This window comes from Danio rerio, chromosome 5, assembly GCF_052040795.2.
Source record: "Danio rerio strain M-AB ecotype USA chromosome 5, GRCz13ab, whole genome shotgun sequence".
Classification (NCBI taxonomy): Eukaryota; Metazoa; Chordata; class Actinopteri; order Cypriniformes; family Danionidae; genus Danio; species Danio rerio.
This window is the reverse complement of record NC_141025.1, coordinates 56,542,546-56,569,683: the sequence shown is the minus strand read 5'-3', so window position 1 is coordinate 56,569,683 and position 27,138 is coordinate 56,542,546. Positions and strand designations below refer to the sequence as shown.

General features: G+C 35.6%; 1 protein-coding gene across 9 annotated transcripts in view; it reads right to left on the bottom strand.

The window, feature by feature from the left end:
- rasgrf2b (Ras protein-specific guanine nucleotide-releasing factor 2b) overlaps positions 1 to 27,138 on the bottom strand; it is a 121,611-nt gene that overhangs the window by 73,812 nt on the left and 20,661 nt on the right. Inside the window, exon 1 of one of the 9 annotated variants that reach the window (XM_087251940.1) lies at positions 3,359 to 3,555. The gene's annotated coding sequence lies outside the window, so the exon portion shown is untranslated. 9 annotated transcript variants of the gene reach the window in all.

Genomic DNA, 27,138 nt, shown 5'->3' with positions numbered 1-27,138 from the left:
CGTTTATTAATCCGGAGTCGCCACAGCGGAATGAAACGCCAACTTATCCAGCTTGTTTTTACGCAGCGGATGCTCCTCCAGCGGCAACCCATCTCTGGGAAACATCCACACACACACACACACTACAGACAATTTAGCCTACCCAATTCATATCTACCAAATGTCTTTGGACTGTGGGGGAAACCGGAGCACCCAGAGGAAACCCATGCGAATGCAGGGAGAACATGCAAACTCCACACAGAAATGCCATATCTATGTGTATAAAGTAGCTTTTGTAAATTGAATTTGATACACACACCAAAATGGGACATCATACAAATGACATATACAAATTTAGAGTGTTCAGCATAAATGAGTACACCCCATTTTGAAAACATATATTTTATCCACTTCTCAGGAAATATAAGGAATAATGGTGGGTGCATTTAAACAATACAATTTTCTTAAACAGTTATACGCATTAAAATAAGAGTTTGATCACCAAACATCTTTAGGAATAAAAAGAGAATTCATTTAAATTAAAAAAAAGTCATTGTAAAAAAAAAAGACTTCTCCTGATTTTTCCTGTTTATTAAAATGTTATTTTATATTTTCGTCTAAAATATTTAGTTTTGTGTCATAATTTTTGGAAATTGATTTTAAGTTGTTTTTTTTTTTTTTGTGAGATTAGTTTTTGCTTTTGCTACTGACTAATCTAATGTATATGCACAAATATTATTGTAAAACATCCTAAAGAAAACATAATTTAAAATAGAGATCTGTGAGGGGTGTGCTCATTTATTATTCATGTTGAGCACTGTATACTACTTTGTTTTGTTATGTCCCAAATGTTTTGGGACAATCCCTTAAACATTGAATTTAGATGTTTAAATCACTTTAGGTGTATAAAATCAGGTTTCTATGCATGCAGACTCCTTCTACAAACATTTGTGAAAGAATGGGTTGCTCTATGGAGATCAGTGAATTCAAGCATTGCCTCCTGTGCAAAAAGTCAATTTGTGCAATTTCCACAGTCAACTTTTACTGGAATAACAAATTAAAAGCAACAGTAAACAACAGCAACTCAGCCATGAAATGTTAGGCCGCTTCAAACTACAGAGTAGGATCATTGAGGTGTACAGTGAGCACAAGTCACCAACTTTTCTTCGGAGTCAAACGAGACCTGCATTAAGACCACATAGACAAACTTCATGTGGACTCGAGATTAGCTCAGGAATAGTGCATAGAGAGCTTTATGGGTTTCTATGGCAAAACAGCTGCATCCCAGGCCTTGCATTACAAAGTGCAATACAAAGCAGTAGATGCAGGAGTATAAAACACAACGCCATTGGACTCTAGAGGCAGAATGTGATCTCTGAAGTGATGAATCACACTTCTCTGTCTGACAATTTCAAGGGCTGAAACTGTTACTTGGTGGTTGTCAGGAAAATAGTACTCGCCTGACTGCACTGTGCCAAGTGTAAAGTTTAATAGAAAGGGGGTTACGATGTGATGTTGTTTTTCAGAGACTGGGCTTGGTGCCTTATGCAGAGTTCAAACTGCACCATTTTAGCATGAGTTTTATGAAATCACAGACAAACACCCAAAATCAGAGGCAAGCTGATGCTTGTTCACACAAGTGACAGTCGCACAGTGTGAATTATCAAAGATGTGATGTGAGACAATTGCCAATGTGTTGCTGATGTCCGTGAAATATTTGGAATGCTAAATATCTGGACCTGTCAACGATTCAAAACCATCATGTTGAAATGAGACTGAAAAACACATCAACGATAGCTTACAACCAATAAAAGAGCGTGATAACAATAACATTTAGTAAAGTTTCACAAACTAATTTCGGAAGGAGCACATGATAGGGTTGACTGCAGCTGATTTATATCACTAAAAACTAACTAGCCAATCGGATCATTACAAATTTAAAATAAATATCCAGTCTAAACTTTATTCCTCATCTTCGTTTTTCCCATCCATCCTTTCTGCTCCCTCCTTAAGTGTAAGATCGGGCGATATGGTGGCTCAGTGGCTAGCACTGTTGCCCCACAGCAAGAAGGTTGTTGGTTCAAACACTGGCTGAGCCAGTCAAAACTCTCAGAGCGAAGTTTGCATGTTCTCCTCATGTTTGCATGGGTTTTCCCCGGGTATTTCGATTTCCTCCCACAGTCAAGACATGTAACAAAAAAAAGTTGCAAAGACCTATTATGTAAACACTGGCACAGTTGTCAGTCTATTTTTGGGAAGTTATCGAGAACTACCTGATCTCATATCCCTCCTAATGCGACAGTGCGAGCTACTGAGCCACTGTGCTACAAATTACTTAATGCATAAAATACTTATTGCAGAGTACCATTTTTACTCTTGCATGAAGTTTTGCTTTTTTCTGTAAACAGAAAAAGCAACTGGATGCTACCACAGATAGTCATGCATTGTGAAAACAACAACCCAACATTTTTTGAAAATTATGCTGTGTGAGCTCACCACAAGTCCAAGTAAAAGTAAGTCCTAATGCTTCAGCATGCCATTATCATTCTCCCAACTTAGCGTAACAAGTGCACAAAGCAAGGTAAATAAACATGAATTAGAGAGTTTGGAAAGGAGGAGAATGACTGACCTGCACAGAGTCCTGACTTCAATCTAACAAAACACATATGGGATAAATTAGAGCAGAAAATGTGAGGCAAGTTTTCTCATCCAAAATCAGTTCCTGACTTCACAAATATGCTTTTCGAAAAAAAAAAAAAAAAAAATCCCACACACCTTTAAACACCATTCTAAACCTTGTGGAAAGCTGTTGAGCAGTTGAAGCTGTTATAGCTGCAAATGGAGGCCAATTCCATATTAAAGTCTACAGATTAGCATTGAGATTTCATAATAGGCACTGTAATGTTATGGCAGAGAAAGCTAAAATGCGATCCAAACGCTGCTATTTCCACAGAGCTTGTTCTGTTTCTGTTTAGGTTTCCAAAGAAGACGACACAAAAAGAGAAGTGCTTACAATGTCATTTGAATTATGTTGCGGAAAATTATACAAAAAGAAATAGCTAGCATTTGACAAAGAACAGCTTCTAAAATATGTTCCAGTTCAGTGCTGCTCCAACAATAATAGAAGTAGCTGTGGATTGTGAGCCACAACCTGTAAATATTTCATTTGTTAAAATTGGTCTATACATTCATAGTTTCTAGTGTTAACGATATGTTATAGCAATGATGTAAGCAAGGATGTAAATAATTGGAAATGCTGTTTGGCAGAGTTAAAAATTTAGCTGCAAATGCATATTTATCTGTTAAACCCCTGTACACAACCACAAGCTTTTCCAGCACTGCAGTGTCTCTCTATGCAGCCGTTTTTCCTGCTTTCTACATCTCAAATACTCAACTCGCAAAAGATATGTAAACGTTTCATAGTAAGGCTATGAAACTGACATGGCTACACTGACTGACAGTATTTATACAGCAGAGACACAGCGCATGCAAGCAGAGGCGTAACTGGACGTGGCGCTTTTCCTGGTGACATGGAGCCGATCAGACCAATCAGAGCCTTTTGAGGCCGGGCCTTTCAGAGGAACTAGGAAATATGACAGTCATTTTAATGTTAGCTGAGTAGCTGTATATAATCAAAGTAAGATATATGTAAAAAAAAATAAAATAAAATAAAAAAACCTTTACAAATGAAGCATGAGCAAACATTGCTTTGCATCCTATAAACACAACCAAGCCTGCAAAATACACTCTGGACCATCCTTTTAAAATATAGTAAATTTCAGATTTAAACAGATATAGAAGACAGCTTATTTGACAGTTCCCTAACAATACAGTCTGGCTCATTCTTGAACAGCCAAACAATAAACAACATCAATATTAGAAGCACCTAGCCTTGTTTATATAGGGGAATGAACTATTACTGCAGCTCTGTGTAAAACAAACACTTTGCTGCTTAAAAGCCATTATTAATGAAATATCAACTGCATTAAGGCAGACAAACTTCTCCAGAAACATTACTGATCATATCTTGACATCTGCTTAAAATAGAAGAGGTGAAGTTTGGCCTTTTTGAAAATCAACGTCAATTCGAGAAAAAAAAAACACTCAAATGAAACTGAGAAAAAGCAATCACAGTCTAAATGCTTGAAAGCTTATAATTTCCATCCCTTGGAGCCTGAATTAGCATACACTTACAACCCAATGGGAAATAAGTCCAAGACATATAAATAATCAACAGCAGATTTTATTATTTCATTAGGACACTGTTATGCATTTAAATACAATCAAGAGGTCAGCAAGCAGAACATATTGTGGCTGCTTTTGTATCCAACATTTGCATTTACATTTACAGTTACATTTAGTAATTTAGCCGACACTTTTATCCAAAGCGACTTATACAAATGAGGACAAGGAAGCAATTTACACAACTATAAGAGCAACAATGAATAAGTGCTGTAGGCAAGTTTCAGGTGTGTAAAGTCTAATAAGGAAAGCATTAGTAATACTTATTTATTTATTTATTCATTTATTTATTTATTTTTTTTTTTTTGTAGTTAGTGGAGGAGTCAGAGAGGGAGTTACATATTAGTAAGAAAAGTGGAGACTAAATAGTTTTTAGTCGCTTTTTGAAGACAGCGAGTGAGTCTGCCGTTCTGATGCAGTGAGGGAGTTCATTCCACCAACTGGGCAGATTGAGCGCGAGCGTTTGGGAAAGTGTTTTCTTCCCTCTTTGGTATGGAACCACGAGGCAACGTTCATTCACAGAACGCAAGTTTCTGGACGGCCTATTAATCTGCAGAAGTAAGAGCAGATAAGAAGGGGCGCAGCCAGAAATCGCTTTGTAAGCAAACATCAGTGCTTTGAATTTGATGCGAGCAGCAACTGGCAGCCAGTGCAAACGAATGAGTAGCGGAGTGACATGTGCTCTTTTAGGTTTGTTAAAGACCACTCGTGCTGCTGCATTCTGAAGCATCTGAAGAGGTTTAATAGAGTTAGCTGGAAGCCCGGCTAGTAGAGAGTTGCAATAGGTAGTCCAGTCTGGAAATTATTTGAGTCGATTTACCTCACATTGACTCAAATAATATAAGCTACTTTGGCTGGTTGTCCAAGTAAACAAAGCGAGCTCAACATGTTGCTTTTTGAGTTACCATTATACTCGCAAGAAGCAGACAAAATACACCACAAATGTTTGAGTTGTTTGTGATAGGCATGCATGCAGTATGTACTTATGAGATACTGTATAAAGAACTGTTTGTATCAAACAGCTTGTTTACAGATGTGCATGTGTGAACAGTATATATTTTTGCACATACAGTATATATAATCTCAAAACTGCAGTTGAAGTCAAGTTCAAGGGATTAAGCATTCAGCGTTTTCCAGCACAGACAGTCATGAGAGGCCTTATGTAACCCTCCCTAGATCTATTTACAGTCTCTCAGGCTGACAGCCTCTCTGGACGGCCTCACTCCTCTCTGGGTGTTTAAGTTGCTTGTAAACAGAGGATAAAATCAGCACCAGGCATACTTTTGATCTCACAGTACATACACAAAAACCTTGGTATACTGATAAAACTTAAGTATCTAAATGCACCAAATGAGGGTGGATTCAGTGTCCAGCAAATCTACTTCAACCTAACATTGTGGCAACTGTCACACTATAGTACAACCCCAAATCAGAAAAGGTTGGGACAGTATGAAAAACACAAATAAAAAAGAAAGTTCTAAAATTACTTTGACTTTTATTTCATTGCAGACAACAACATTATTTAATGTTTTCCCCGTCATTTATTATTTTATTTTATTTTTTTATTTTTTGGTTCTTGCAACACATTTAAAAAAAAAGTTGGAGCAGTCAAGCATTTTCCACTTTATATTGTTGTCATTTCTTTTCACAACACTTAAAAGACGTTTATTAACTGAAGACACCAAGTGATGAAGTGTTTCAGGTGTAATTCTGTCCCATTCTTCTTGCAAACAAGTCTTAAGGACGTCAATAGTGCAGGGTCTTCACTGATGCATTTTGTGCTTCAAAATGCACCACACATTCTCTATTGGAGACAGGTCAGTACTGCAGGCTGGCCATTCCATTACCGGTATACTCTTCCTTTACAGCCAGGACTTTGTAATGTGTGCAGAATGTGGTTATGCAATGTCTTGTTGAAATATGCATAGGTTGTTCCTGGAAAAGAAGGCAGCATATTGCGCCCCAAAATCTTAATGTACTTTTCAGCCTTTGCCAAGGGCACTGACACAACCCCATTCCATGAAAGATCATGGCTTTTGGACTTATTGCTGGTAACAGTCTGGATGATCTTTCTTTTTTAGTCCAGAGCACACAGCATCTATTTCTCCCCCAAAAAACCTGAAACACTGATTCATCTGACCACAGTACAAGTTTCCAAAGTGTGATGGTCTATCCCTGAGCCCACAAAAGTCAACGTCACTTCTGGACACTGTTAACATAGGGCTTCTTATTGGCACAGTACAGTTTTCACTGGTCTTTGTGGATGTAACTGCATATTGTGATACTTGACAAAGGTTTGCCAAAGTATTCCTGAGCCCATGCACTTATAGATGAATGACAATTCTTAATGCAGTGCCACCTGAGGGAGCAAAATTCATGGCTGTTCAGCTTAAGACTTTCACCCTGTTCCTTGAATCTTTTATATATGTTATGCACTACTGAAGGTAAAATATCCAAATCTGTTTTTGAAGTACATTGTTTTTTTTTTTTTTACACATTTCAATCATTTTGTCACGTATTTGTTGGCAAACTGATGATTATCAGCCCATCTTTGGTCCTAAAGGCCTAGTCCTTTCTTGGATTCTGCTTTTGTACCAAATCATAATTACAATCATCTTTTGACATCACCCGTTTCAAACAACATAATTATTTACTAATTATAATTACATCATCTGTTTCAAACCACATAATTATTTAACCAATATACCTGATCACTAGTGCTTAACTGCTTCTGTCCCAACTTTTTTGTAATGTGTTGCAGGTCTGAATGACAAAAAAGGATGAAGTTGACCAGACAAAACATGAAAAATGTTGCTTTCGTATTGTCTGCAATAAAATATATAATGAAAGTCGAACTAAATTTGAAAATCACTACTTTTTTATTTGCATTTTCCATACTGTCACAACTTTTCTGTTTTTTTTGGGGGGGGGTTTTGTAAGTTCTTATTTCATAATATTAGTTAATGGATAAGCTATCATGAACGTGTGAGCAATATATATATATATAAGTGGTTATTTAATAAAAAAATTATGTGTATCCAGATGGTTTTTACTGTAAAATAAACCTATAAAATAAAAAAATAAAAATAATGACAATAAGTAATGATTATTTAAAAAATGATGTATTTATTCACTTTTGAAGTACAGCACAAACCCATCAATCAGAGCCAAGGAGCACTCGCTTAGCAAAATCTGGAATTCAAACCTTTTGAAATGCAAAGTGAAATCCACACATGATCGGACGGAAAGTAAAGCTTCATTTGGGAAAAACAATACACACTTTAGATACAGAGCCTTACTAGAAAACTGTGTTAAATGCATGATACTAACAGACTAACAACGCTTCTGTCATCAGTAACACCACTCTGAATTAGGATCCTTGTCCTAGTTTGCTGTTATTTTCCTTTTCTTATTTGTTTTCATTCAGGCTTTATAGAAGTGGTTGTTTATTTATTTTAATAGTTTTGTTTCATCTCCTAGTCTTCTATTTAATTTCATTTTGTTCTCATTTTCTACAGTTTAATATTTCCTTTTAGTTTTATTTAGTTGTTTTTAGTGGATTCTTTACATTTATTTGGTGTGTATGTTCTTGTTGAGTTCCTTTGTGTTCCCTGCTTCTCCCCTGCCACCTGAGAGTCCCTGGGTTCTGGTTTCCTCTGCCTGACTATTAGACCAGTACAGAGACTACCATCCTCTCTAGACGGTGCTCTACTGTTATCCATCTAAAGCCTTCACCAATTTCTGCCAGACCTGATCACTTCCTTTTCATTCCCCCAGCCAATAGTTATCTGTGGTCAGCAGCTATCCGGCCCTGCACAACTTGCCTTGTTCACTTATTAGACTGTTGCTGTTTGTTTACCTCACCACTCTTTCCTATGTCTGTCAATAAACCCACTTGAATTTTCTCTACATTTGGGTCGTCCAACTCTGAACCATTACACAAGCTGAAATTAACAAGAATGACAACATTTATGTGTATTTTCATATTGTGATTAATTTGGGATTTTTTATCGAATTTGGGCTAGGTCAGTTGGCATGTTCTCCTCATGTTGACGTGGATTTTCTCCAAGTTCTCTGGTTTTCCCCACAGTCCAAAGACATGCACTATTGGTGAAATTAATAAACTGAATTGGCCATAGTGAATGTGTGTGAATGTGAGATATATGGGTGTTTCCCAGTACTGGGTTGCAGCTGGAAGGCCATCAACTGTGTATAACAACACCAACCGGAATAGTTGGTAGTTCATTCCAATATGGCGACCCCAGACGAGTAAACCCAGATAGCAAACAAATGTGGGCCACTTTAGGCAGTTATGCAGCACTGGTGGTCTTCCTTCAGCACAGACAAATGAATGTGAGCCTGAAGTGGCCCACCTGTACAATGGCAAAAGTTGGCCAAAGATTAAAATTCATTTATGATCCATTTAAGGCAAAGATTTGAGACTTATAGCAAAATGTAATCTGAATGTGAGCCTAATGTGGCCCATGTGAAAAATGGTATATTTGGTCTATATGATCGAGGACAAATGTGGCCTAGTCATTTAAGGGTAATCTGGGTCTAAAGCTAAAGTGGCATATGTGTGCCACTTTTGGCAAATATTCGGCACAGTAAACTCTGGCTTATGCAGCCGTTAGCCTTTAGTGGCCCAGAGAACATATGGAAAATGTGGCCCAGTTGTCCTAAAACAAATGTGGGCCACTTTTGCAAATATTTGGCACAGTTAGCTCTGACTAATGTAGCTGTGAGCCTAAAGCAGCCCAGAGAAGATATGGCAAAAGTCACCATCATGGAGAAAAGTGATTGCTTTAGTTGGGCTAATAGCTCGGAACCTCTTAATATAAATTTATTTTGGGTTGTTGTAACTTTTAAGATCTTTGCTTGAAAGGTTTATTCAAATAAAATAAAATAAAATAAACAGTAAAATTAAGTGAGGCACTACCTGTGATGAAATAAAATAATTCACTGTTGTTAACCAATGTTTAACCCATTATTAGAAGTAACGTAATAACATGCTTGCACATGCCACAGAATTATAAAGGTTTAAAAGCTAAAAAATCCTATGACTCAACTTCTGCCAATTCTGACAATTAACAAAATGAATAAAAAACTCACAAACATCACAAACAGAATACTAAAAGTGACTAAATCAGCAATGTCACCATAAACAGCAGAATCAAAAGAAAATAATGAAAAGTGTAGCATCAGAAATCTATAGAATGTATTCATACTGCAATGCATGCTGGGATTTTTGTACTTTGCCACACCTAGCAAGTGTAAGTGTAGGCCAGATCTGGGCCAGAATAAAAGCAAACTGTGACCCAGAATAGGGTCAGTTCTGGTTCAACTCTGGCTTCTGTGTGATATTGCTATGGCTTAATTGTGGCCCAGATCTGGCAATCAGGAGCGGACCGCCCAAGTGCCATCATTCTATGCCAGGGGTGTCAAACTCAATCCCTGGAGGGCCGAAGCCCTGCAAAGTTTAGTTCCAACCCTGCTCCAACACACTTACCTGTAGGTTTCAAACAAGCCTGAAGGACTCAATTAGTTTGATCAGGTGTGTTTAATTAGGGTTGGAACTAAACTGTGCAGAGCTGCGGTCCTTTTGGAACTGAGTTTGACACCTGTGTTCTATGCGGTATGTGGTCTGGATGTAAGTCTCTGGTTTGGACCGGATTTGAGCTACATGAATTTTGCTAGCTGGTAAAGGACTAAGCCACAGGAAAATTAATGAACGATTGAATGAAAAATCTTGAAAAAAAATGGTTCACTAATTTATAAAATCGCAATGAAGACGTTTACAGTAATAACCACAGGTACTAGGTTTTCAAACATCTTCAAGAATAAATTAACTTGAATGAATGAATTTCTCCTGTTTTCTAAGTTTTCCATGTTATTTTGACCAGCAACTCACTATGCAACCTCTGCTACATATCTTTACAGGGCTGTTTACACCTAGACACTTCACACTTTTTTTCTAATTGGAAAGTTAGCTTATCAAGAAAAGGACAGTACTTGCCCTCTGAAATGCATTATAAATGAATTTCACTTGAGAAGGTCGTCTGGGATGCATTCCAGATGAAACTGCACAAATCTAAATGCATCTAGTTCTTGAAACCATGTATGCAAATTTCTCTCCAAAAATCTAAGAATATATGTTTTAATGCACACACAGCACCCCATATTGACAGAAAAACTTTTTTGCAGATTTATCAAAAAAGAAAAACTGAAATATCACATGGTCCTAAGTATTCAGACCTTTTGCTGTGACACTCATATATTTAACTCAGCTGCTGTCCATTTTCTCTGATTATCCTTGAGATGGTTCAACAGCTTCATTTGAGTCCAGCTGTGTTTGATTATATTGATTGGACTTGATTAGGAAAACCACACACCTGTCTATTTAACCCTTACAGCTCACAATGCATGTCAGAGCAAATGAGAGTTATGAGGTCAAAAGAACTGCCTGAAGGGCTCAGAGATAGAATTATAGTAAGGCACAGATCTGACCAAAAAAAATTGCTTCACTTACAATTCCTAAGAGCACAGTGGCCTCCAAAATCCTTAAAAGAAGATGTCTGTGATGGCCAGAACCCTTCCTAGAGTTAGTCTTTGGCCAAAAAAGATTTTCTGGTCTGATGAGACCAAAAAAGCGTTAGTGTGTGAAGAACCAGGCACTACTTATCACCTGTGCTGTGAGGGTGTTTTCAGCTGCAGGAACAGGACGACTCAATAGACTTTTTTGAGGGAAAGATAAATAAGGCCAAGTACAGGGTTAACCTGGACAAAAACCTTCTTCAGAGTGCTCAGGATTTCAGCTTGGGCTGAAGGTTTACCTTCCAACAAGACAATGACCATAGCACACAGCTAAAATAACAAAAGAGTGGCTTCAAAACAACTATGTGACTGTTCTTAAATGGCCCAGCCAGAGCCTTGACTTAAACCCAATTGCGCATTTCTGGAAAGACCTAAAATGTCTGTACATCAACGTTTGACATCCAACCTGACAGAACTGGAGAGGATCTGCAAGGAGGAAGGACAGAGGATCCCCAAATCCAGGTATGTAAAACTTGTTGAATCTGTCCCAAAAAATACTCATGGCTGTATTAGACCAAAAGGGTGCTTCTACTAAATAAGCAAAGGGTCTGAATACTTAGGACCATGTGATATTTCAGTTTTTTTTTATAAATCTGCAAAAATGTCAATTCTGTGTTTTTCTGTCATAATGGGGTGCTGTGTGTAGAAAAAAAAAAAAAAAACTAAATGATTTTAGCAAATGGCTGCGATACAACAGAGTGTAAAAGTCTGAATATTTTCCATACCCATTGTAATCACATAAGTATAACAGCACAAATGCAACACACGATGTATTGTCACGATGCAACAGTTTGGGATGTTTGTTAAACTTTATTGTATGTTTTTATTTCATTCTATTTTTGACCAATTATTAATTGTTAAAATAAAATTGGAATTTTATATTGATATATCAAATGGCAGATAATCAAATTAACAACAGAGACGCATCACACACCAGTAGTAGCCTATCTCTGTGAATGGAGAGGGAAAATAAATTTAAAATACAGCATTTTGTTGTTTTGGGTAAGTAAGATATGCAAAAATTAATGTATTTGTTAAGGTGTGTAGCTTGTGTTTTTGTAAAACAAAAAATAAAATAAAATCTGATGCTTTAGTTGACATAGTTAGATTTTCATTGCATCAGATCAAGATTAAGATCAGAATCATATCCATTTAGCAGAAACACTAATCAAATATCTATCCTATAAGAGAACTAGATGAAGTGACAGAGTGTAAACAGCCTCGATCAGTCATTATAACGCTCATCATCTGTCAGAATTTCATCATGTGTACTGTTGGGTATGCAGATTATGGCAATAGAATAACTGCACTAATTAAATAATTAGTACACAGTAGTGTTAAATAAAATTAAATAATTAGTACAAGTGAAAATTGCATGTAAACATGAGTAGGTTTGCTCTATCGTTATTGAAGACCATGTAAATGATGCTGTGGAAATAGTAAGCAAATTCAATGCTAGTTCGTGATAACTAAATCAACTAATGCTAGTCAAAAAGTGTCAAATGTTTAAATATCTACAATACAACCATACAGCTTATAAGCTGTGTGCAGCTTTAGTGACAGGATCAAATAAAGACAGTGTCAAAACAAATACACAGACATCAGAGTAAATACAGAACACAATATTACATCTCTACAACCATAAGCCCTAAAGCAATCTTTAAAATTTTTGAAGTATACTGATACATCCTGGGATAACAGAAAGCAAGTCGTTTGCTCAAACTTAAACATTTACTGAGAAAAGTGAAATGATTTTACAGATCCTAAAATTAAAATTGACTATAAATAAAACACTAAGTCTAGGTGTTTAGAATAATCAAGTACAGTGATATATTTCCTTTAGTACATATTATTTTCTGTCAAATGATTAATCATAATTAATCCCATCAAAAAACTTTGCATTTGATGCATACTGTATATACATATATACTAAAATACACTTAAAACACAAAAATGTGTACAATTACATTTATACATGGTTTATTATATAAATTTAACTAAACATTTTATAGATAGATAGAACGAGAGATTGATAGATTACGTAAACAACAATTTTTAAATTTGAGTACAGAAACCAGTTATTTTAAGGTTATTCATAACGTGATATTCTGTAATTTATTCTAAATCAAACATTAACTATATAGTTCTTGAAAACACCAAAAATAAAAAAAACTAAACTAATTTCTAATGCTTTACATTACCTAACATAACTTTGCAGCATAAGCATATTGATGAGTTTATGGAATCACGCTATAGTTGCACATAATTATAAACTAAATATACTCATAAAATAAATAATATGAGAATTTTGACTGGTTTTATATTTAAAATGTCATTTTTTTTTTCAATATTTGTTTGGAAATGTTTAATCTTTTACTTAATATACATTAAGAATTTCCATAAACATGACAAAAATATGTATACCATGACAAAGACTAAATATCCAGTAAGTGTTTTCTAAGGGGTCAACACTGTCTTTTAATTGAGGAAAAAAACATTACATTTTATTTACCGCTGTCCTTGTTACAAGGCACTAAACATTAGGATGATTCTTACAATAAAACAGACATAAAAAAACAGTGGTATACTATATATAGAGGCAAATATTCTCACTGAACAAAATAAATAATAATAGAGTGGAGAAGTCCACACTGATGCTGACCTAGTAAACTAAATCATCACTGCTCTGCCCTTTTACACGCATGAGCTCCTTTTTACTGCGAATGGACCAGTGACCCCTCCACTCACAAGTAGTTATGTCGGTCTTTCCCCCTGTAAGGGTCTGACTGAAATACTTCCCAACCCATTTCCTCACACAAATCATGCATTTGTAAAATGGCCCTGCACCCAAGGATTGAATTATGAAGAATCTCAATTCTAGGCTGAGCTCTTAAACACAATGAACACTCTTGCTTTAGTGCCCAAGGGCAATAAAACCAAGAGGCAAACACCTTTATATCTAGTCACCGAACCCTGTACCAAAACACAAATTCACTGCTGCATGCATCCGCAATAGTAATTTGCTCTGGAAATCTGCCAAGCCTACAGAAGGGAAAAGCGGGGCGGGTGGGAGAGAGAGAGAAAGAGAGAGAGAATATCTTGCATAACATTTCTTAACAAGTGTCAAGCATATTTTTAAACCGTCACTTCACCTAACAAATCTGGTTTCCATGACAACACAGTGCTCTGCGCAAGAGCGGTGTTCAATAATGCTTTTGCTGTGCATTCATTACTACCGCTTTACCCGTTCAGTGCCTTGCCAATCTTCATTTAAAACTTCCTCAGATTGTGAATACACTCATCTAGCTTAAAGACATCATATATGTAGTGTTATCAGCAACTCTACATTCAAAAAATTACATATAATAAGGGTATTTGTAATGGTTGAACCAGCTTTATAGGATTCTAGCACTCAAACCCCTATAAGACCAGCACAACAGCAGCTTGAGTCTATAAGTGGAGTGGGAAACCACCCAGTCTTTTAAGAAGGGTCACACTTGTCTCGATTGTAGCCACACCATTTTCTCTTATTGGAGGAATGGAGAAGGGATGGAGTTGTCAGCTTTGCTTTTGGTTTTTCGGGTAAAGTGTTGATGTTTCGCCGCCTGGATGAAAAAAATGGCACTTTCTGCTCTCACTCCTGCTGGGTGCTTACTGATACTGTTTACAAGCATGCAGTTTAGCTGTGCGATCTGCGTTTAGTTCTCTGTGCAGCTGTACAGCCAGTTACAAAATCAATCACAAAGCAATATATGCTGTTGTTGTAATATGCAATATGTGGTTTATGACCACAAATGCCAATATAAAGAATGAAATGCATTCAGCTTTTTTTCCAGATGAAAGTGCACAGTATTTCAAGCAAGTTTTTATTTCATTTGTCAGTAAATTTGCACCTCAGTTATTTCACAAATTCCACATCATGCTTTACACACTGAATAAAGTGGACTGTCAATAAGATTCATTTTGAAACATGGAGTCCTGAAGAAAGATCTTTTTCATTCATTGCTTACAAATTGAAGTTTGACTGGTCATAGTTCACTTCCATTATTTGGTATGGTTGCATTCATACCAGAGATGAACCGAACCAGAGTTCGTGTGAACCGTAACCCAGACCACCTCTTTCAGGTGGACTCGGGTGTGGTTCAGAAGACACATTCACACTAGCTGAACGTACCATACTCTGACGTCAAACAAACCCAGGTGTGGACCAAAAGTGCTAGTGTGAAAGCACCCTAACATTGTTATCTGCCTGCCATGCTGGTTAGACTGGTCATTCATTTGGCCCTTTACAGCAGGAAGACCAGCTTGTGGATCAACTAAACCATTCTAAACCAAAGCATAGTTAAATGTAGGCATGGGCTGGTATAAGATTCTGACGGTATGATATCCTTGGACAAAAATATTAAGGTTATTGGTATCACAGTATTAGTGATTACTGCTCTAAAATATATTCTTTTTAAATGTCTGGGTAAAAAAACATAATTTTTCCCCCTTTGAACACATTATAATTAATTTTTTGAAAGAATTAAAATATTTTCGAGAAGTAAACATGTCAGGCTAAATAATAAAAATTAATCTTTGACTTTTGCTGTCTTCATTAGTTTTCTTCATTAAACACACATTTCTTTACAATTTAAAATGGCATCTTTGGATATTTTTTTCTGCTGGAGATCTTGTTGTCCTAAAAAATTAAATAAAAAAAATCTTACATATACTTTATGAACGGTATTACAGAAAAATTTAAACGTTTTGAAACCTTGACTTTTCTAAACCATGGTATACTTTGAAATGGGTCCCATGCCTAGTTTAAAGAAAGCTTGACTTCACCACAACCACATTTTTCCAACCCATTTTTATGTAAAATAAGTTGCTCCAAGTACTGTATGTTTTGTTGCAGGTTTCAGAGTCCATGAGAGGGTGCTTTCTATATTGATATGAATGTGAAATACATATTTGGGATGTGTTTTGTTGTATGCTTACATCTTTGTACACTTCAACTAGAATGCAGGATTCATTTTACAGATCACCTTACAATCGACTGACCTAAATCTTACCCTAAACCCAACCTGTAGTGTTTTCAACATACAAGACAAATGCATTGCAGCCACACAGTTTTACCATGATTTTACATAGCTTTTACCTGTTTTGTGGAACCGTGTTCCACCAGATCCAAACCCTAGTACAACTCTCCACAAAGTGAGTCACGAGCTGCGTCCAAAATGACACACTATACACTATGCACTGATGCAAATACACACTCAACAGCATAGTATTTGTAGTATTTGGAACAATGTTTTTTACTGAGCGGAATTTCAAATCGTTTCCCTAATGACAGTTGCCAAATTAGTGAAATAATGACCAAATAATATGTGCCATAAGTATAACTGCACTCACCATAAGAAGGTGCTATAATCACTCTGGTAGGAGAATTTTGCTTTCACAATCCAAAATAAATCTAACATTAGTGCCTAAAAGCTCCGCCCCTTCTCCTATGTGAGCAAAGCAGCAGCCGTAGAGTGCGTGAAGTGTCGAACATTCGAAACTTTATTTTACCGGTTGAATAAGTGCATCATCCGAGTATTTAAAGTAAACTTCTTCTTTATAGAGCTTTTGAAATTGTCCTGAGAGATAAACAGGCAGTTCATAGACACTTTTATTTAGTTTTGTAGTATTTATTTGGTGTTGTGTAAAGAACTACATGAAAATAATTCTTTAAATGTGGCTGATATATCTGTAATGATATGTTATTTTATATTCCTGTGAATATCATTTGCATGAAAAGGAACTAAAGTAGTAGACCTCATGCACAGGGGAGTTAACCTTTTCAGTAAAGTTAGTTTGTGTAATACATGCTTCAGTGAATTAATTTATTTATTAAAATTTCATCAAATGTATTAATAAAACTTGTTTAAGTTTTCAGTGATTTGTTGAACATTTGGTGTATTCTGACCTACAGTAACCTCTGATTAGCTATTTCAAACTAAACTTTACTTTAGGCTATACTGTATGTAGATACAAATAGCTATTTTACAAGAGAAGTGTCTTATGAATGCTCACAGTGTCTATTAGTGCTCTAAATGTGCCGGTTTCAGACTGTTGAGTTAATTTTTTCTTGCATAGACTGATTAACATATGATCATGCATTTACAATGGAATGAACCGTTATGAGGTTAAAATGTAGAATAATTTATATTATCTATTATTTTAATTAATAATAGTATTATTTAAGATATTGATAGTGGTTAGTACTGTTACCTCACAGCAGGAGGGTCACTGGTTTGAGTCAATGGTTCGCTGGTGCAGCTGGACCATATGGCAGTTCTGTGTGGAGTTTGCATGTTCTTTACGTGTTGGCGTTTCCTCCATCTAAATTGGCCGTAGTGTGTGTGTGAATGTGGGAGTGTTTGGGTGTTTCTCAGTACTGGGTTACAGCTGGAAGGGCATCCGCTTAGCTGTTCATTCCCCTGTAGTGACCTCTAAAACAGAGACTAAACCAAAGGAAAATGAATGAATCTTTTCTAAAGCCAGCTCTTAAATCACCTTCAGATGTATTTTTCTGCATGCTTTGCATTTATTAAATAAAACAGCTGCTTTTACAAAAAAAGGTGGTTTTTTTTTTTTAATGATGAATTGAAATTATTAAAACATAGATCTTATATACAGTACACACATTTCTGTCCAAACAGCTTCCAAAAGTAGATTTTGCATCATAGGGGCCCTTTAAAGTGGACACTTTATTTATTTCACTATGCTTCCCATATTAAGAACCTAAATTTGATGCAAACACTAAAATGGCTATCCTGTCTTTGACCCATATATATTTAAATACAAAGTGCAGCTACTGAGTGAATGCAAACCTTGGTTTCTATGACTAGAAATGGAAGGCCCGTGGAGATGAAGTGATGGAGTGAAGTTATTACACAACCCTTTTACCAAGAGGAGAAATTGCTGTTACTCCATTCACTCATTTATTATTTGGAAAAACACCTTAGGGTTGTTTAAGCTGTTATTTTCAGCAGGTTTTGGTAGCAGGACTATTAAGCTCCCAGACCTTTGTTTAAGATCTTTGACTCCACACACCGCGGAGAAATCAAACTGAAATCATTCAGTTTAGAGTTGTTCAACTGATCACAATATTAGCCCTTGGAAATATCATACAATCCCTAATTATGTTATAAAATTCAGAGTGAAACAGGTGAACTTGGGTTAATGTGCACACTGTGCCTAGCAATAATGCAAGTATATTAAGCACAATTAACAATACAATAACAATAAATACAAAATTGCATTGCACTTCTGGATTAAATTTTTGGGCAGTCAATTGTTTCTTACAAAAATAATCTCATTCATTTTTACTGATCATTTCAAATATTTATGGTATTTGTGCTTTGTCTTTTAATTTGTGCATTTTGTTTCGTTCTTTTCTCTTTTTTCTAAACAATAAAATACAATTATTAAGCTTTTTATTGCATACTGTACATATAAATTAATTGAAAAATGTTAAAGTTTATTCGGATTGTCCAATTTGTTTTTGTACAAAAGCACAGTATGTGTAACATGAAAGTCGGGTGACAACAGAGGTGAGGATCCAAATGCAGTTTATTAAATCTCAGGCAGGCAGGCAATAGTCAAAGCAGGAGCAAACTGTAAGATAAGAGCAATCCAAAAAATTTGTCTTGGTCACAGGCGAAGAAATGGGTACAGATTGCAAGCAGCATAAAAGAAAAACAAGGCACAGGTTCAAACAGAACAAGACAGATAATAAGAACCCTTTGCAATTACAGGAGAACAAGACACAGCACTTTGTGTGTGAATGTGGGGTTCATAGGCCATGTAATCAGTCTTCATGATCTATGGCTGAGTGCAAGTAATCAAGGGTGATTCGGAACTGGTGTGTATGAGGGGCTTGATGAGATATGTAGTTTGTTGAAGTGGCATATGTGACATTGATTTGAAAAGACTAGATTGCTGGAGATTGTGACAGTATGGACAAGTGACATTCATTTTACATGATAACAACGTTTATCGAATGTTTTTATTTTTTTTACCCTTGTGCATACATGCATTTTTAAAATATATTTAAAAATAAAACACTTGGCAGTGATTGGGAGATACAAAAATTGCACCAGTGATGATGAAGTATCCATGATTCTTTTGTTTGATTAATGTTCAGCATTCTCATTATAAGACAGTTGAGCATGTTAAGGAGGTGTTGACTATATATAAGAAAATAAGTGTATTGGATACACTACTGATTTTTACAGGTATCTGCAAATATACATTTTTAAAAATATTAAACGTCATTAAACGTCAGAAATCAAAATTCCCTTGGTGTTTTGACGTATAAGAGATGATTGTTGTTTTGGTAAATTTCAAATCTCAATGTTTTTATTACTCTAAAATCTGTCAAAATGATAGCGTTTGCCACTTATTAATAATGTGCCTTTATTACTCAATAGTGTGCCTAAACTCCCCATACATGGAGGATCATCAAAGGCTGCTTCTACATCTACATCAGCCTGTTTAATTCACAGGGCAGCAGATGAATAATTACAGAATCTACATGAAAGCCAAATGATGAAGATTAACATCAAATTTCAGAAATGTGGAACCTTATTAAATCCATGCTGTGCTGAATTTACAGGATCTGACTAGACAAATATGAGTAAATGTATTTATTATTGCTTTGTCTATTACAGATCATTTGATACAGGCCCATAGCCAGTTACTTAAAAGGAGTGGTTCTTTTCTCTCAAAAAGTTGAGCTTTGAGGCTGTGAAAGGTTACAGAAAATGTCTGTTGCTCTAAAAGTTTCAATGAGCACAGTGGCCTCTATCATTTGTAAGTGGAAGATGTTTGGAACCACCAGGACTCTTCCTAGATCTGGCTGGAAAAGTGATCGGGGGAAAAGGGCCTTAGTCAGAGAGGTTATCAATAACCTGATAGTTACAATAGCCCCTTTCACACAGTGATACCAGTAAATATCCAGAAAATTTCCGTAACGACTTTACCAGTAAACTCAAAAAAGCGCCGTTCACACAGACGAGGGCATTACGTAATTTTTCTGGAAAAGAGCGTTCACACACCCATTCCAAAATATTGGTAAATTCTGACATCATAACATCATCAATTGATTAAACCACAAACTCTGTTGATGGATCAACTTATAATATGTATGCGTATGCTAGCGCTCACGGGCTGCTTCGCGGGCACACGCAACGCATCAAGCAACTAAAGGAAGCAGATCTCAAAAGTAAGCAAACAACGGTTTGTCATAAGCATCTTATCAATAATTGTTTACACAATTGGCATTAAGAAGGAACATATAAACATTATCTGACTAACATCTAATAGGTAAATGTGTCTGTAAAAATATTCAAAGGCTTTTATTTTTATAAACCGTGCATCCTAGACATGCACACACTCTATCCGGCAATCTTCCTATTGCTTTTACGTCAATGTTACAACTTCTCTTTCTAGAAAATTGCAAAATTATTTTCAAAAAAAGGCCTGTTCACACATACAGACCTTTCCGGAAAATTACCAGCAAAAAAGTCTGTATGTGTGAAAAAGGCTTTTGTATAAGCTCCAGCTCTTCTTCTGTGGAGAGAGGAGAACCTTACAGAAGGATAACCATCTGTGCAGCAATCCACCAATCAAGCCTGTATGGTATGGCCAGAGGAAAGCCACTCCCCACCTGGAATTTGCCAAAAGGCATCTGAATGACTCTCAGACCAAGGGAAACAAAATTCTGAGGTCGGATGAAACAAAAATTTTACTTTTTGGCGTGAATGCCAGGAATTTCGTTTGGAGAAAACCAGACACCGCTCATCACCAGGCTAATACCATCCCTACAGTGAAGCATGGTGGTGGCAGCATGGGGATGTTTTTCAGCAGCAGGAACTGGAAGACTAGTCAGGATAGAGGGAAAAATGAATGCAGCAATGTGCAGAGACATCCTGAATGAAAACCTGCTTCAGAGTGCTCTTGACCTCCAGCAGAACAATAAATGTACATCAGCATAAACAAAAATGCAGACAAGCAAACGTTTTTAAATCATGTCAGTGGGCATTTACTTCAGAGTCTATAATCTGTCTTGTCTAATCAAACGTTCTGGAAAGAAGGGTCAAAACAGAATAGAGAATAGCCTATTACATCAACATAATGATGTTTCTTCATAGCATTCTAAATTTATCTTAGAAAACAGCACAAAATGTAAAAAGCCAGTTCAGTATCTTTTACAACAGGGGCAGGTTTACTAATTGGAGCAAATTGGTTTGAGACTGCAATCCTATGAAAATAACAATGGTGGTAGAAAGTTCTGCAAGTGTTTCACAAACACAGCAGCTTATTTATGTAAAGATCAATACTATATACTTGAGCAAATTGCAAGTTAGCATGCAGCAGGTTTGCACACAAGTAAAGTCAAGACTTGAGAAATTTCTTACATTTTCTGTTCCCTGCAAATCTCATCCTAAAGCAACTATCACAGCGTGGCAAGCACAAAAACTTCAAAAGTTGTTGTTTTTGTTAAATAATTGTGCAAATACCATAAAAACTAATGTTGGAAAAAAGGAATTTATTTTTATTACTTTTGTGTTTTTATTTTTTAGAAAAATGTTTAGACTAACAACAGATTAATCAATCTTTGACTTTTTCTATTTAACCACATCTTGACCAGACACACTTTCTCTTTTTTACTGTGCTACATACTTTTTAAAATGAACATGCTAACAAGAGGGAAATAGAAGAATAAATATAGTGTGAGGGGCCTTGTTTCCAGACTGCTGTTTAATACAAGGTCTAGACATGTCACAAGTTGTCATGCTGCTTGTAGAAGATGTGAAATATATTAAAGATGCACATAATTGTTCAATTCTGGTATGCAGAGAACGGTTGCAGAAAGAGGAAGTATGTCTGGGGGTACAAGAGCCAAAGGATGGCAGAATGACTGATAAGTGACGGCAAACCAAAAATCCACCTGTTAATATCAGTTGTGTATACATGCTAGAGTCAGGAAAAGTATGTTAGCAGCGAACCTCTTGAATGTAATTCTTGTATTGCATTGGGGTAACGTAACCCTGAGCTCTGTCACCAAACTATAAATTTGTATCTTATAAATTACTAATAATATTAAAGAAAACCCTCTCCAGACCTTTTCTTATTGAACACGCACTGAATTGGCTTGATATTCCAACACTAACCACTGCAAATGTAGCAAACCTCATCACATGGTTAATTCTCACATAAATTCTGCATCTAGTGTGTCTGTTACAAATGCATATGTAAAAAGGTCACCAGCAAAAAAAAACAACAACCAGTGTTTAATGATAAAGTAGTGCTTGTGCTGATGCAAGCTGTTAGTAAATCTGGCCCTAAATATTAGATTGTATATGTCATCCTGAATGCGCTGCCTTATGACCAGTGTAAGACAAAAAAAAAAAAACTTCATTATAACAAAACCACAATAACACCCAACAACAAAACAGCAGGTTTCACATTCCAAAACAATATTTTTTGCAGAGACCTGCCATTTTAATGCTCCCAATCTAGAGCTTATTTCTGAAGCCAATCATACAAGCTGAACAACCAGGGAATAAGTTTCTCCATCTTTCCCCTTAATCTAGTGAAAAATCCACAGAAGATGTTTTGGTAATGAGGAACATAGGGACAAAATAACTTTCACAGAGAAACCGCTTCAGTTTTTGCCGAAACACATCAGTATAATTGGAAAAGATTCACATTATGTCGGATCTTGTTTTTACAATGGCTATGGTAATGATAATTCTTGAGGCACCGTGGTGGCAGTGCTGTCATGGGGCTTGATAGATTTCATACATTAAAAGTGTATGAATTTAAGATTATCTGCTTTCATGTGTAGATAGATGAGCTTACCCAAGATGTTGGGGAAGACAATTAATGGTGGTCATGACCCTGGAAATAGCCTCTTAATATGTATAATTAACAGTAGATATTGAATAATAGCTGTTGGTTCATTAAAGATAAACTCATTGGCCTCTTTATTAGGTACATCAACTCAGCTTAATGTTAGGCCCAATCTCAGTTCTATTTTTGTACCCTACCTCTTCCCCTTGAAACAGAGTGTGAAGAAGAAGGGCTTCAAATTTTACCCCTAAGAAATGGGACAGCACAACACCTAGATCTGTCGTCATATGTCTTTGTAATCTCTTGCTTCAAATGAGATCGACAATGGCGACTGCTGTATTTATTCCAGTTGCGTTATTTTTTTGATATTTATCTTCAGGAAATCACTGAAGGCAACGGTATCATGTTATAATAACAATATAATGTGACAACTAGCTTGTAACTGTACTGCACATTTACACCGTGGTCATATTCATCTATGTAAACACACGAAAACAGCATTGACATTATACCAGACACTGTTCAAAGGTCATTCCCAACCACTAGACTTTTCTGATAGGGGATTCCAAAGTCATCGAGTGGCAGATGTGAGAGAAGCTACTATACAGAAGTTATTAATAGGGAATATAGATTTTAGCTGTTTTTATTTTAGCATGACGGTAAAACATGAACACGGTTATGAATGTATTTGAACAAATGCTTGTTTGTTGTAAAAATTCATAATAATGACAAAAAAACTAATTTGTGCATCTCCTGACTTCCGTGTTCAAGCTAAAGAGAATTGAAACAGGGGAAGGGCTAAGAGGTAGAATTGGGATTGGGCCTTAATGTGAATATTTAATCAGCCAATCAAATGGCAGCAACTCAACACAGAAAAAAAAGATGTTTTAATTGACTTTCAATGTAGCATGGCTGTTGGTGTCAGACGGGCTGGTCTAAATATTTCAGAAGCTGCTGATCTACTGGGATTTTCACGCAAAAATTTCCAGTGAGTTTGTTGATGCAAATATACAAAAACAATTTCAAATGACCATTCACAGGCAGTTTGACGATCCGGCTAATCACCAATATAGTGCCCCTATCACTGGAGACCAAAATATTTATCTCTTATAATTTTATAGATGCATTCATAGTTTTGTCTTGTTTGAGATTCTACCATTGAAGTGTTTTTTTTTTTTTTATGCGTTAGGGACAGTGTTATGGAAACAATATGTGACATTTTAATTATATTTTACATTTTTCTTAAGTGCATCAGACAAAAACATAGCAATAGAAATTTTGCATTTGCAATCCCTAAAAAGGTCCAAAATGATGCATGGAACTTCTCATGACTAAAATTTCATTTCAAGCTACTCTCACATCCTGAATATATACTTTGTTTGCATATTTCAGAACTGTCCGCTTGTGTCAAATCAATAGGATATGTCCTTTTTTTTCCAGAAATTGTTCACTATTTCCTTGCAAAAAATTTATAGGGAATCTTCATGGCTGATGCTAAAAGCTTGTCAGACATCGAAAAGTGGCCCACAAGATGTTTTTTTTTTTTTTTGATGTAAATATTAAATAATATACCTCATTTTCAAATCCTACCTTTGTTTATCTTAAATATGAATAAAAATGCGATTTAGTCAAAAATTTGGGTGCACCCAAGAAAAAAAGTTAGGCACACCAATGCAACCAATGCCAAAAGTTAATCTAGAGCCCTGCTGGGTTCGCAAAGGATCCATTTCAGCAGTGACAATCAGATGAATTTGGTGTGATCAAATGAAGTATGCATCCATCCTGCCTTCTATTAAAGATTTAGGCTGGTGGTGAAGGTGTAATGGTGTGGGGGAGAATTAACTGGCACACTTTGGACCCCTTAGGTGCCATTTACACTAGTGAGTTTCGGTTTTAAAACATACTGCACATTGTAATACCTAACCCCATAATTTTTTTTAAAGTTACTTTGACATGGGGATGCACTTCCCATTAACTTCTCTAAGAAATAGACATTATAATCTTCTTAAATTTGTGCAAAAGGTAATGTTGACACATTGATTGATTGGTTAAATTTGGGCTGTTTACAGACTTGCTTAATACTTACTAACTTGTTTTGTACTTGATATACTTTACTAAAATAAAAGTATTTTTAAAATAAAAAATGTCTTAATGACTCCTTTTCGTTTACATTTTAGTTTTTGCTTCATGTTGAAATGTATTTGTGTTCAGGTAATAGAATGAATTCAGTTCAAAAGACTCTAGCTAATCAAATAGTTTGAGGAAACTGTTTGCGGCAAACCATTTAAGTTGATTAACTTTATTCATTTGAGTTAAGTCAACTTTAACACAAAACCATTTGCCACAATCAGTTTCCTCAAATAATTTGCGTTGCTGTTTTTGTAGCTATATAGCTGCACATCAAATCTGTACAAATTACTAATACCCTAAATGTTTGACAATATGAACTCAAATAATATAAGAGCATATGATTCAATATAGTTAAGTTACTGTAAAAATACTCAAATCATCTGGTTTCAAAACTTAAACAGTTTACGCAATCGGTTTCCTCAAACAGTTTAGGTTAACTTATCGGGTTTTACAATGTATGTTTTGCTATGGTTATACCTGGCATCTGCTCTACTTCAGCATCTTTGTCCCATGAAAACGAAGCATTGTGAAAACACCAAAGACCTTGTTTTAGTTTGGAAATGCAGGTGTTACATTTAAGTATAGCCAGACTGTTTAAACACCACACATGAGCATCTTTTAATTTTAAATAATACAATCTTGCCAGAGTATTTCTGCTGACCATGTCAGTCCTTTTATAACCACATTATACTCATCTTGTAAAGGCTAAAGGGCATGATTACAAACCAACCACTTACTATAAAGCTCAAAATCATCTCAGACACAAATGGCCTGCACAGTCACCAGATCTCAATGAAAGATTTACATTGTGATTGAGCAGTCAACCTTTTAAAAACAACAGCACAATTCTGCTCCATTTACTGATCACCTATAATGCAAAATATCTGCTCAAAAATAACCAGACAAAATGCATTTCTGAGACTTTCTTGGACATTTCTAATATATTTGTAGAATATTACAATCTAATAAAAAGATTGTTAAGAAAATAACTGTGTATTTAGTAGCAGCATTACACTTATGATGTTGTATTAACACCAGCGCATCATGTCCAGCTGTGTGTATCCCAGTGGCTGATGACAACAGCAGGATGATTTAATTCCCACTCGGGTGTGAACGGTAATGACAAGACCAACTGAGATTCTTTAATGTTAAAAACAACTGCAGTCAAGAAAGGAAATGTGTAATATAATATCAACATTACTACAATGGCTATGGCCAGGGCTAACGTAAATCTGCAGACTTTTGTTTTGCTATTTCTCTGCAAACATTTGTATTAATAATAATGACAATAAAAACAAAATGAGCAGATTTATGTTAAATGATTTAGAGAGTACAGAAGCTGAAAATTTAGAATAACAATTATCTTTTTAAGTAATAACCTCAAAAATAAAATAAAAATCTTCTTAAAGAAATTGTTGAAAAATCTACTCACCATTTACTCAATGGTTCAAAAACTTTATCGGTTTCTTTCTTCTTTTGAACACAAAAAAGGGTATATATTAAAGAGAGATGAAAACCTGTAAACACTGACATCCATATCACTTGTTTTCATATTATGGAAGTCAACGGCTACAGGTGTCCAACATTTTTCAAAATATCTTCTTTTGTGTTTAACAAGAGAAAGAAACACAAAGTCTGAGTTAATGATGACTTTATTTAGTTTTGGGTCAACTATAACTTTAATGTTTGTTTAAGGTTTACAATGCAAATACAATTAGAACCACTTGTTTGGAAAAAAAATTAAATAATACAATCACACACAAATCATCTAAACATTTGCATAATATCAAAAAATATTACTAAAATTAATATAACATTTTATAAATAAATATGGGGCATGGTGGCTCAGTGGTTAGCACTGTCACCTCACAGCTAAAAGGCAAATTGGCAGTAGTGTATAAGTATGTGTGTGTGAATTAGAGTATGAGTGTTTCCCATTACTGGGTTACAGCTGGAAGAGCATCTGCTGCATATAACATTTGCTGGAATAGATGGTGGTTCATTCCGCTGTGGGAAATAAGAGACTAAGTAGAAGGAAAAATGAAAGAATAAATAAATATATATTTACACACATTTACATAAGTAAATAAATAGATATTATTTAATATTAGCTTTTTGCTGACCTTTTCTGCTGATTCATGCAGTGTGTGGGCCCTCTTATGGCTCAGCATATTTTAGTAAATCAATATTAGGTGGATGGTTTGATGTTTAGTCAGAGGAACACTGTATTAAACTTAGATACCTTTGCGCTTTTGAGTTGACAGGGCATTTAAAAAATAAATAAATAAATAAAACACACATTTACAG